Genomic DNA, 12263 nt, shown 5'->3' with positions numbered 1-12263 from the left:
CATTGCCTTTTTTGTATGGGCATCTTACTTCTGCTCTCTACCCTTTCATATGTGAACATAAAATGCAAAGAGATAAGCAAATCTAAAAGAGTACAGATGTTAATAACAATTATCTTTGGATTATGTCAAATCCATCCATCCATCCATTCATTATCTTCTTCTTCTTAGCCAGGTCCTGGGGGCAGCAGCCTAAGCACAGAAACTCAGATCTCCCTCTTCCAGCTTACCTGGGGGAACAGAGAGGTATTCCCAGGTTACCCGAGAGATATAATCTGTCCAGCATGTCCTGGGTCTTGCCCAGGGCCTCTTTCCAGTGGGACATGCCCTGAACACCTCACCCAGGAGGAATCCTAACCGGATGCCTAAACGACATCAAATGGCTCAACTGAATGTGGTGGAGTAGCGGCTCTGCTCTGAGCCCCTGTTGAGTGACTGAAGTCCTCACCCTATTGTTAAGGGGCAGGCCAGCCACCCTTTGGATAAAGTTCATTCCTGCTGCTTGTATCTATGATCTCGTTATTTTGATCACCACCCAGAGCTTGTGATCATAGGTGAAGGTAGGGACGTAGCTCAACCAGTAATTCAGCAGCTTTGCTTTTCTGCTCAGCTCTTTCTTTACTATGACAGACTGAATTACAGAATTGTAATTAATATACATTTAATTTGGTCCTAACACTGAACCTTGTGTTACACCACACACATGTCCAAACATTCTGGTCTATACTCATCCATCCGTTCATCCTTTTCTTCTTATTAGAGTCGTGGTGGAGGGCTGGAGCCTAGCCCAGCTACTATAGGGTGACAGACAATTCAACAGACAGACAGACAACCTGCACTCACATTAACACCTGTGAGCAACGTAGAATCACCAATTAACCTAACTTAACTAACTACATGTCTTGGACTGTGAAAGGAAGCTTGAGTACCCGGAAATAACCCACGTGACCCCAGGGAGAACATACAAATTCCACAGAGAAAGACCCCTGCAGATGGTGGAGTCAGCTCCAGATCTTCTTGCTGTGAGGCAACAGTGCTAACCACCATGTTGAAAAAGGAGAAGGGCAAGGAAGACCTAATTTTAGGAGGGAGGGATTCATCGGTGCCCGCTGGAATGAAAATTTCCTTTGTTCTATGATTGCAAGACTTGAGAGAACAATTTTAACCGAGAGGGTTAAAACATAAAGGTAGGGCAGCCGCACTGAAGCTCTATTTATCTCTGCAGGCGGATTTGCAATAGCATGTATAGTGCCACGGGTTCAAATAGCTAGTCTTCTTTTAAGCCTCTGTTATTTGATTGAGAGTGTTATACAACAAGAGGAATAAACTTCTTCTATTTTACCGTGTCTGCAGCTCAACACACCCTCAGATTAATATCTATTTCTTCGACAGAGGAGAGCATCTCACTGGTTACACTCACTGATACATAATAGCAGTGTTCATTCCTCCAGACCTGCACCTGAAACTTAACCATAATTTGCAGTGATTGTGCAATCATTTTGTCATAAGTAGCAAAAGACTCCCCGTAAGGGCCAAAACTATTGCTTATCAGAGGTTAAGACTGGATAAATGAGACATATAATTTATTTTCCCCACATTGTTTTCCCGACTTCTTTCACATTCCATAAACCTCTTATCTACTTTCCCTGATTTAAATTGTTAACAATGGTGGCATTTTGTTGATAAATGCAGAAACCGCATAAATCTGTCCCACAAGTGAGGCTCACACAAATATCAATCCAAAAAGTAATTAATTCAGAAATTCTCCTTGGCGGTTGCAAATGTCTTACTGATTTCTACCATGAAAGATTACTCCCATTCAGACACTTCCATCCAAATACAGTGACTCTTCTGTCTTCCCCAACAAGTTATAATAGCCATTTTTACACCTCATTGAGCCTAGAGGCAAAATTATGACAGCACAGTATTGATGCTGTTGTCTATTTAATGAGCTAGATGAATTAATCCATTTGGAATTAGAAGAAAAGAGAGAAGGCGAGAGTAATGGCTTGGCAACGGTTGGGACGATGGCATGGAAAACACATTTGTCACACAGAGCCAAAAACCTCAAGGGGGACTGTACCAAGTTTGATTGTGTGTGTACATTTATATGATATGTTGCAGGTATACATTTGTACCTCCATGTCGGTGTGTTCATCTACATATTCATGGATTATAAGTCAATTTCTCAAGACACAGAATGACTCTATTGTTTGATTCGGCTATTCTAACGCAGGCTGACTGGCAAAGCATGACAGATAGTCTTCCTGGAAAGAGAGGAAAGGAAGAAGAGGAAATGCTGGGCACAGAACTGTTGGTGCAATGATTGGGCCATTGGCTGCTCATCGCAGATGTGTGTGTGTGCGTTTGTGTATGTGTGTGCATGTTTTGTGTGAGCTGTATCCAGGTCCTTCTGTGGTCAATGCAGTGCACCTGGAATATAATGGCCCATTTGCTGTGGCCAAATGATCTCGAGGGGGACGGGTGTGTGAAAGGAGAAAAAAAATAGAGAGGAGGTTTAGGGGATTTAGGGGCGAGAGAATGGGGGAATTCAAAATGCACATATGAGACCACATATGTGTGCCGCTTCCAGGAAAGGAAAGTGGAAAACTATGGGTGGGAATGGTGGAGGTGAAAGGAAAAGAGAGAGAAAGAGAGAGGGGAAGATTGGGGGAAAGGATAAAGGCTAAATGAAAGGGAAGAGATGGATGGAGAGCCAGAGAGATAGATGAGAGTGTTAATTTAGGTTGCAGGACCACATTGTTTCTGTAGCTTCAAGGGGATGGAGAGGAGTCACGTAGACAAATGAAGCAAATAAAATTAAAAAAGAAAACGTGGAAGCAAAGACACAGAGAACGTACAGGAAGGAAAGCCTTGTTGTATTGCTACCTTTTCACTCTGCTGTTCAAAATGGCTCCAGTCCCAATAGATGATATCATAACACTGATTTAGAGTTACTTCAACATGCCTCCTCTCCTCCCTCCTTTATATACTCTGGGGGGAAAAAAAGCACTTTTAAAATTGGCAGAGCTGGCAGAGATTCACTGATGCAGTGAAGTTATTCCACCAAAAAGTCCTCCGACTACTGGCTTTTCAGCCATATCAAACAAAGGATATTTGGAAGAACTGAAGAATCCAACATTAAGAGTCAGATGGGATCGATGTTGCACACTTATTTTGGGGATCAATTTTAATGTCACTTTCACATGGGGTTTACATTCATAACCAAGTCCTTTAAGATCATAGTTTCCACATCTGCAAGTCCTCTGGGGTCTGCTAGGGTCTGAGTGGTAGAGGTGGGCGGATCTATGCAAATATTGATAATTTTGATAACAACGCTGGAACTGGTATTGAATCAATACTAGCACAGTACGATCAATGCTTTATTTCTATTTCTAAGTTGAGTATGTAGCCCACCGAATTGTGTTAAATTAACAGGTTTTGGCAATTTTCTCCTACACATAAGCTGCCCTTCGAAGTTAAAAGTATCGGTATTGATATCGGCGTTACTAGCCCTTTATTTATTTGGTATTGATATCCAAATGTGCACTGAGCTGACATCATCAGGGAGTCTGAGTAGACATCAGCATACTTGCCTGTCTTCTGTGGCCCCATCGACTCATCTGCAGAGCCTCACTGTTGGTTAACAGTAAAATGACTATTTATTAAGTTTAATTAATTATCGGTTTACATCTTACTATAATGATCGTAACACATGTATGTATATGAGCCCTTTTCCATTAGTACCTACTCAGCTTGAGTCGAAGCAGCTTGACTCGACTTGAGTACCACCTAATGTGTGCGGGGTTGTTATAGCAACACAGCCAAAAGCACTGTGAGGTCATTTTTATATGAACCAGAACAATGAGGAACGTTGAGTATGCCTGCTGCTCAGTGTGAGGCTTTTTGTCAAACTTAGGGAAACCGGTGTTGTTTTGTTGTGTCGCTACTTCCCTCTTTTCCACTGTTAGGTTACAAAAAATGCGGTGTTGATTTTTGTGAAGGAGTCGCTCTCGTGAGTCATCTAGTGATGTCACTGACTGGCCAATCGGTGGCATCAGATCTCTTAGAACCCCATACGAGTAGATCCTAAAACAGTACCTGGTATGAGGTACTACCATCTAATGGAAATCACCCAAAATAAGTTGAACCAAGTAGGTACTATCAGAAAAATGCTAAATGTCTTTATCTACCCTGTTTCTTTCATGTGTGTGGGCCAAACTTTGGACAAGGAGAGATGTTAACAGAGCAATTGTTAACATCTCTATATTTTTTTATCTTATGGATTTAATCATCATCACTGAAGAGAAGGTGAAGAGAAAGCTGAGTGTGACGTTAACGCTGTTGATTTAGTTTTAAATGTAATTTTTTTTATTTTAAACCCCTTTTAGTCCCCCTTATAGTCCCACACGTGGGAAATTTTGTAGTCCTCTGCATTTAACCCCAGCACCCAGGGAGCAGTGTGTAGAGACGGTACCTTGCTCAAGGGCACTTCAAGGGCCGTTCAGTGGATTCACACCCCTGACCTTCCGATCCCTACCCCCACCTACGCCCACAAGGGGGTTAGTGACCAAAAGAATGAGACTGCTGATAAAAGCAGAAAAAGGAAGTTTCTGCTGAAGGGTGGCTCCCTCTTAGTAGATATGGTGAGGAGCTCACCCATCTAGGAGGGGCCCTGCTAAAAAGGAAACCAGCTGAGGTGGTTCTGAGGTATCTGACTAAGACGGAGGAGGCCCCCAGGTAGATACATGACACTCTGAAACTGGCTATGGAGCACCTTGGTGTCCCCTCGGATTCCAAGGTGGAGGAAGTGTGAACAGGGAAGTTTGGGCATCTCTGTTTTTACTCCCACCCCCTGACCCAGACTTGTTTAAGTGGCAGAAAATGGATGGATGAAAGGAAATGAGAGAGAAATACTTCAGGCAAAGCATTAAATCTTTAAGTGGAAACCAGCTTCCAACTTCCAACTTGCTACTAACTTCTAACTTGGCTGTAAAATACACTCAGTGTATTTTGTATTCATCAAAAAAAAAAAAAAATCAATGTTTTCTGTTTTTCGGATGAACCAACAAATAGAACTCATAGAACTCCCTCAACAGGGGACAGGAAGTAATGAAGGACGTAATGATTTTGGACATAACCTTGTTCTGCATTTGACTGTTTGTCATCTCACTGATGCAACGCATTCAGTAGCTACTTGAGATGCAAAGAAACACATGCCCATTGAGGCACAGCATCTGACTCTGTCTCGTCTCGCCTGAATAGAAAGTGGCGTAATAATGAAATGAGAAACTCAATCATAGATCTCAAGAAAACTGACAGGTGCCAACATCCAACTGTGAGAGAGAGAAAGATACAAATATTTCTCAAAAAGAAAAAGAAAAGAACAACAAAAAAGAAACAAAGAAGAAACTTTATTTGATACCAAATGCTACCTAGGAGAGAAGCAATGGCGTGGATGTACAACTGAGAAAATGAAGTTCCGATGCTGGGGAAATGAAAAACAGAGAGAGGACTAAAGGTGGAAGAGAGAAATAGAAACTGAGTATACTCACACAGCCGTTTATCTTCAAAAGCTCGTCGCAGATCATCCTATGGGAAACATGATTGTCTGCAAAAAATATTGCAGACTTCATTGTAGACCCACGTAAAACTCAGGGGATCAAAATTTCATGGCACTGTCTAGCAGCCGTTGAGGTATTTCAGTCTGTAACAGAGTGGGGGAAGACTTGACTTGTGCTGTGATCGAGGAAGAAAGATCAAAAGATAATTTAAAAGGCGTGAAAAAAGCTGGTCTATTATTGTTTTCATTAAACTGTCAGCACAGCAGTTGACTGCTTTCATCAAAGCTCTGCCACTCACGTGTACGTATCTCCTGCTTGTGCTTCCTCTTTCGCCCCTATCTTTAAGCCCTCAACACTCTATTTCATTCATACCTCAGCCTCCCGCACCCCCTCTTTCCAGCATTGCATGCCTCTCCTAATTACTCCCCCTGTCTGTTTCCTTGTCTCCCCCCCACCCTGCCCTTCCTCACCTGCCTCATCTGTCACCTCTGATTCTGTGTCAGGAGCTCTTATTGGCAGGCCCAGTTCAGGAGCTACTACAACATCAATCCTTAATGTAAGCCTGCTTCAGTGGGTGCGATGTGATTTAAGAGATAAGGAGGAAAAGATGCACGCGTGTGTTTGTGTGTGTCTGTGCCCTGAGTCCCAGTGACTTCTGTTTATGTTGCCGAGCGTGAAGAGAGGACAGACGAACCACTCTTGAATGAATGATAAACCAAAGTCTTGCAAGGGGACGAGGGGATCAGAGGCAATCTCTCAGACACTCGTCTCTGTTTCTTTCTCTGATACTCAGTCGCTGTGCTCGCTGCTCCCCTCATGCACCATCTTATCTGCTCTGTATTCACTTCATCTCTGCTTGTTCTGCGAGATGCCAGAAGTGAGGAACTAAGAATCTCTGCACACACACACACACTCAGAAGTAGCTTGTGGACTTTGACATGCTGGTGTGAAGAGTATAAGTTTTAATACTGACTCCCTCTGGTGCAGCAGCTACCCTTCAGGGAGTAACAACTAAGGTCAAAGTATTGATCATTATTCATTGTCAGGAGCTGTGTGAGATAGTAAAAACTTTTTTTTTCTTCTCTGGGAAGCACACACAGACACACTCTTCCTCTCCACGGCTTGCATTCAGAAAAGTTAGTGGTGTTATTGGAAGAAGATTTACAGTTTAATGTTAATTACGAGAGACATTAGATAGAATTTTTGCTTTAACGTTTTATTATTACATTTATGGAGTATATTCTTCATAATAACCACAGAAAATGACACCATCAGAGTTTAGACTGGTTGCCCAATAAATCTTTCTTTCATTGCTGGCACCAGCCTGCCTGGGCTGGAATTTTCCTGCACTAGATGTGATTTAAGAAAAAGAGGAAGTAAGTCAGCAACTGCACAAAAAGCCCTGGAAGCACATAGTGGCTAGCACTAGGCTAGGCTAACGGTAGCTCCTGTCCTGCAGAAACAGCAGGAATAGCAAAGAAGTAATTTCTTAAAGAAGTTGTAAGTTTTTCCTTCTACTTCTTCTAAATATAAGCAGGATTTGACAAAATAAGTATTTAAGAGGAATTTATAAGTGTTTTATTAGTTTTACAAATGATACATATCATTTAATTACAAAACAGAATGGTGAAATATATTTTACTAATAAACAATGGGTGCAAGAATCAACATAAACAATAATTTAATTAATGTAGAAGAACAGGATAATGGAAAACCTAAAAAATAAAGTCGCATTTAACTGCGCTAAAATAAAGAAGGTACAACAACGGAGCGCTCACTGTGAAACACACTGAACCAGTAATTTTAAAACTGACTTCACTATGTAAGTTCACTATGACAAAATAAGAAACATGTTGAGTAAATTTATTATTGTAAAAAAGGAACCAAAGTTCATCATCTGCCGTCCACTCTGGTCTCCCTGTAGCCTTTCTCAGCTCTGCTGCTCGAGTCTAAAACTCGGCCGATTTGCTCCAGATTTCACTCTTTATTTGCTCGGATTACTTCTCCACACTCCACTCCTTTTTTTTTTTAACGTTGACTCAGTTGTAACTAACCTCAGGTCAGAAGGCAGCTTGTTCCAAAGAACAGGACCACATTAGCACCCTCAGCACTTAGATCTAATTCTGGGATCAGTGAAAATATCTGCACCTGATGACCTGAGCAAGTCAGAGATGTACTGAGTGCTTTATAAACTAATAGAAGGTTTTTAAAGGCAGTCAGTGAAGTGACCTCAATACTGGGGCAATTTGTTCGAATTTCCATGTATGTGTAAGGATGCTGCATTTTTGAACAAGCTGAAGTCATCCTACTGATGATTGGGATACTCCTGCAAATGAAGCGTTAAAGTAGTTTAACCTGCTTGCTATGAAGGCATGGGCCAGTTTCACAGTTTGGGATTAGAATTTTCTGACTTTTGACTTCTTCAAGTGGAAGAAAGCTGTTTTGGCAACCTTATTAACAAGATTATCAAAACTGAGATCACTATTTAAAGTAATGTCAAAGTTCCAGAGTTACTCAGTAAATTTCAGAGATAAATCGGAACAAACTCTCTGTCTGACCTTTTGGACCAATCTATCTATTGTACGTTTTAGTCTTCACTTCTGGTACAAATACTGATCATATTAAAAGCCCAGCCAACATTTAAAAGGTTCACACACAGGCAATACCACAATAGCAAATCCCACGTAGCTACATATGCATATAGACATCCCAGTATGTTTGCCTACACAAGTACACTTGTAAGCTGTCTCTTCCTCATTTCATGGCAAACATGTTGCACTTTAATTACAACCCAAATTTCCAAAAATCTGGGACTCTGTGTAAAATATGAATAAAAATAGAGTGCAATGATTTGTAAATCATATAATCTCATTCTTTATTCACAATACAAGTAGAAGTTCACTCCCAATTTTGCAGAGTTGATGCACTTGTAGTGCATATTGGCGAGCACAGGTGGCAGAAGTTAAACAGAGCTACAGCACAGACATCATTGCTTGCACACAATGAAGTGCTCGCACTTGTTGCCAGTGCTGTTCAGAAAGCACAGGTAACACGGGGGAGCTGAGGGTTGATAGACCTGGAAGGCAGAGGAGAGCGAGTGCGTATCAGAGGTGGTGGAATTTGAAACTGAAATTTGAGCACCTGTGATAATGATGTTCATGTAATGGCAAAAAGGGAATGAGGGCAGAGTACAACCCAACTTCAGCACATTCTCTGTGGCCACTGTGTCAATGACATCCAGAGAAAATGCTCTCATTGCTGACAGGGCTACTGTTATGAAATCTGAAAGGACTGAACTATTAAAGACAGTGTGAGTTTAGAAGGAAACAACACCAACGCAGCAGGGTGCTCATGAAAACAGCTGTAAAGATGGATAGAAGATTGGGTCAGAGCTGGTCCTCATGTGATCCCGAGTGAATCACTTGCTGACTTTGATTTCGAGGTTAAATTGACAGCGTGCTGTAACGTCCTTTCCATTTGCATTCTGCCAGCATCCACTGGCCTTTCGCAGTGCTGTATTTTTAGTGTATGCAAGTGCTGAAGCCTCAGAAATTCAATACTGTATTGCCTGCTGTACAAACAGCACAGAATTTCTCTGCTGTTTGTTCTTTATCTAAATGGACCGACCACTGTGACTGTTCAGCATCACTTTACTGTAGTGTGAGAGATCAGAAAACACCATTTGGCTGTTTGTCGGTTTCGTCTCCCAGTTTTCCCCAAAACTTTGATGGTTGCATGAAATTTCAAGCTTCAGGTTTCAGTAAATGTGAAAGATTTCTCATACATCAGTGATGCTGGAAAAGAAAGGCAGTGGCTGGATAGTCACTCTGTGTTTATTGTATCTGTGTTCAGGCTTGTTGTTATTGTAATGTGTCAGGAGCCGAGGTTAATGTAAAAGTAATAACAGAAGGTATGTAACGCCATGTCCAATTTTATCTGGGTAAAACCACAGGATGAGGGATGAGCGGGCCAAAGGGGGTAAGCCAGCGGCAGCTTGTTTGGGAGGGAGATGTTTGATCCAAAGCAAACAATGTACGAACTCCTGAGAAAAGAAACGGAAGATGAAATTGAATCTCGAGGCTGTCGCATGCTTGTTTTTTTTCCCCACAGAGAAACCCTCACAAAGCATTTTTGTAAAGCTTTTTCCTCTTTTTCTCGTCTCTATTTTTCAAAGCACAACTCGTTAAATTAATATTTAGCATATCCTTTGTCCCATAGGAGATTTTTTTTCTTTTTCTTTTCTTTTCTTTTTCTTTCTTTTTTTTCAGAGTTTCCATTTGCTGGGTAACATTAGCAACATTAACGGCTTACAGTCATTTGCTGTAACGGCTTATTGTAAAAGCTATTACTTTTTCTGGAGTTCCTTATTCAAAGAGTTCCTGAATTTCTTTATTGGGAACAGTAAGAGGAAGTAATTCGTAGAAAGACTGATGGCCTCTGCTTCTTAGAGAAGCAATAAAGGATTTTTGAACTAGCTCTTGAAACGCTCGGTGATGCCTCACCCAAACTTTCTAATTGTAACTGCAATCTCCATTATCTACTCCATAAAAAGCACTGGAGCCAGTGATGGCTGGACTCATTTGAAACAAGCAAAATGAAAATGATCTCTCTTTTTGTAGCTGATCAAATCAAACATAGCTGTGACGTTTTGGCTTTACGCTTAGATAAGAAGAAATTTGCTGTTCTGAGCTTGAAACAAGCATTTCTGTGACTCGCCTGACTTCATAAACCATTGTGTCTGTCGCTGCTGCTGCCTTGTGTCACACAGCAAGGTGTGCAGGTTGAATGGATGCTCTTTTATTTAATCAGATCATACTGTGGTTCCAAGTGTGCACCTAATAAGCCTAACAACTCATGCCACCCTGGGACATTAGCAGGCAGTGGATCGATGCACATGAGACTCCAGTGCATTAACTTGACTTAATTATAGTGTCCCTGTAGCGTCAGAACCCTCCTCCTCCTACCCTGCAAAACACATTTGCTATACTCTGTTGCCCGTTCATTAGGTACACCTGCGTAGAACTAATGCAGTCATTTGGTTGAAACTCTCTCAGAGAGTGACGAGTGATGGTCTTGGTGAACATGGTTTGTTGGCTGTTCTAGTTTGCTGCAGATGTCCTTCAATATATGAAAGAGGCTTTAAAGAAAGAACACCACTCATAGCCACCATGTTTGCAGCTTGTAACTGTAAATGCACAGGAACATACACGTACTAATGAACGTGCAAAGACTAAGGACAGCGGCTCACAACTGAACTAAAGCTATAGTCTCATGCATGCACACGCACGTGCACTACCTTTTTGATGCACCGTCACTTTAACATTTAACTGATTGATGATATAATGATAGCGCGCCCTCTTTTCTGCCTTGCAGAGCATTGCTCTGAAGAACATCTCACCCAGGAGAGTCCTTGACTGAAATAAGTGTTTGACTGCAGTGTGGCTGGCTTTCAGCGCACAGCAAGCTGTTATCCACCTAGCATAATGTGTGTTAATAGACCATTCACTTAAGACGGATTCTTGAACTTATACTGGCCATAAAAAGCAAATAAAGCAAGATATCTGCAGGATGAGACTGCAGAGCAGGTGCTGTTTTCTTTGCAAACGTGGCCTTGTTATCGCTTTAATGTCGTTGTAATGTGCAGTGTTTAGCAGGCGCAGACGCCAAGCATGCCCATAGATTAACAAAAGGAATGCACAAACATAAGGCTGTGTCTGACAAGCGCATATTTGTTGGTCACTATCATAACCTGCAGATTTACACTGATGTAATTTAAAGCTTTAGAGGATTTAAGGCTGAGTAATCTTCAGAGATTTCCCTTGATGCCTTTACTGCCTGACACTAGTGATTTGCTCCTACCCCACACCTACTGTAAGAAATGCATTTTCTAATTCATACTGAACCTCAAGGTCAAATACTGGAGTCTTTAAAATGCACATAAAAATATGCGTGTGTGCAGTAAATGTCTAGGTATACCATATACGAGCATAATTGCATATATATACACGAGTGTCTGCTGGCATATAGGTTGTGTTTGCAAAGTTTGCAACTGGTACTGAGCAAATATGCTGAATGGGAGTGCACTGATGCATGCATGTGTGTTTGTGAAGCAGTTTTCTCAGTAATTTCATCCCCTTTATCAGCTATTTCAGCTTTCTTTCCTTTAAAGATTAGCTGGTTGTCTAATTTGTAGGAATAAAAGAGTTTTACCTGTAGCACAAAATGTTCAGTTGTGCTAAACTGATAGATACTGCAACCCACAGGTGAGTAAATACACACAGGCTAGCTGTGAGTTTAGATTTATAATGTGTGTATTTTTGGATTTTATGTGCATTTTCATATAAAATATATTCTCACATATATTACTGTTATTCATATTATTTATAAAGAAAACCATTCCTTTAGTTTATTAATGACGTAATTTTATATGAAAGCCTCCGTAAAGGTGAATGGGACACATCACACTCTTATTCCCTTTGTCTTCTTCTTTGCTTGGCTGCCTCCACCCTATCCCAGCATCCTTTTCTGTCACACCATCCCCCTGCAAGTCCTCCTTTGCTATATCTATGATCACTACACAATTACTACATCTTCTCTGAGGTCTTTCTTCATTTCCTGCTGACTGGCAGCTCGATACTCAACATCTTTTCTCCACTATATCCACTAACTCTCTGCACATGTCCAAACCATCTCAGCCTTGCC

The 12263-nt window shown here is 41.3% G+C and overlaps 1 protein-coding gene across 1 annotated transcript in view; it reads left to right on the top strand.

The window, feature by feature from the left end:
- Positions 1–12263, top strand: part of pvalb6 (parvalbumin 6) — a 52483-nt gene that overhangs the window by 15813 nt on the left and 24407 nt on the right. The window lies entirely within an intron of this gene.

The sequence above is a fragment of the Oreochromis aureus genome, linkage group 4, assembly GCF_013358895.1.
Source record: "Oreochromis aureus strain Israel breed Guangdong linkage group 4, ZZ_aureus, whole genome shotgun sequence".
NCBI classification, from domain to species: Eukaryota; Metazoa; Chordata; class Actinopteri; order Cichliformes; family Cichlidae; genus Oreochromis; species Oreochromis aureus.
Note: the sequence above shows the minus strand (reverse complement) of the source record. Positions and strands in the feature narration are given on the sequence as shown.